Below are 296 nucleotides of genomic sequence, written 5' to 3'. Positions count from 1 at the left end.
TATCGATCTCAGCAGAAGTACAGCCAACGTAACAACAACAAAAAACACCTAACAAAACCCGCTCCTAAACCTTACTCACTCTCGCACCCACTGTTTTGCCTTTGCTCCGAACCACATAACTACATCGCATCTCCCCGCATTAGTTCCTCGAACCCGGGACAACTTTTTCTGATTTTGCCGGTCTTGGGGGACTTTTCCCCGCAACTATGCACAAGCGTTCGTAAAGAGGGTGGGTGCGGTTCTCGTTTTTGTCCTTGGGATTTCCTTGTTCCCCAAAAAGGGGGGGAAAGGGGGGA

The sequence above is a fragment of the Penaeus monodon genome, chromosome 31, assembly GCF_015228065.2.
Source record: "Penaeus monodon isolate SGIC_2016 chromosome 31, NSTDA_Pmon_1, whole genome shotgun sequence".
Taxonomy (NCBI): domain Eukaryota; kingdom Metazoa; phylum Arthropoda; class Malacostraca; order Decapoda; family Penaeidae; genus Penaeus; species Penaeus monodon.
Note: the sequence above shows the minus strand (reverse complement) of the source record.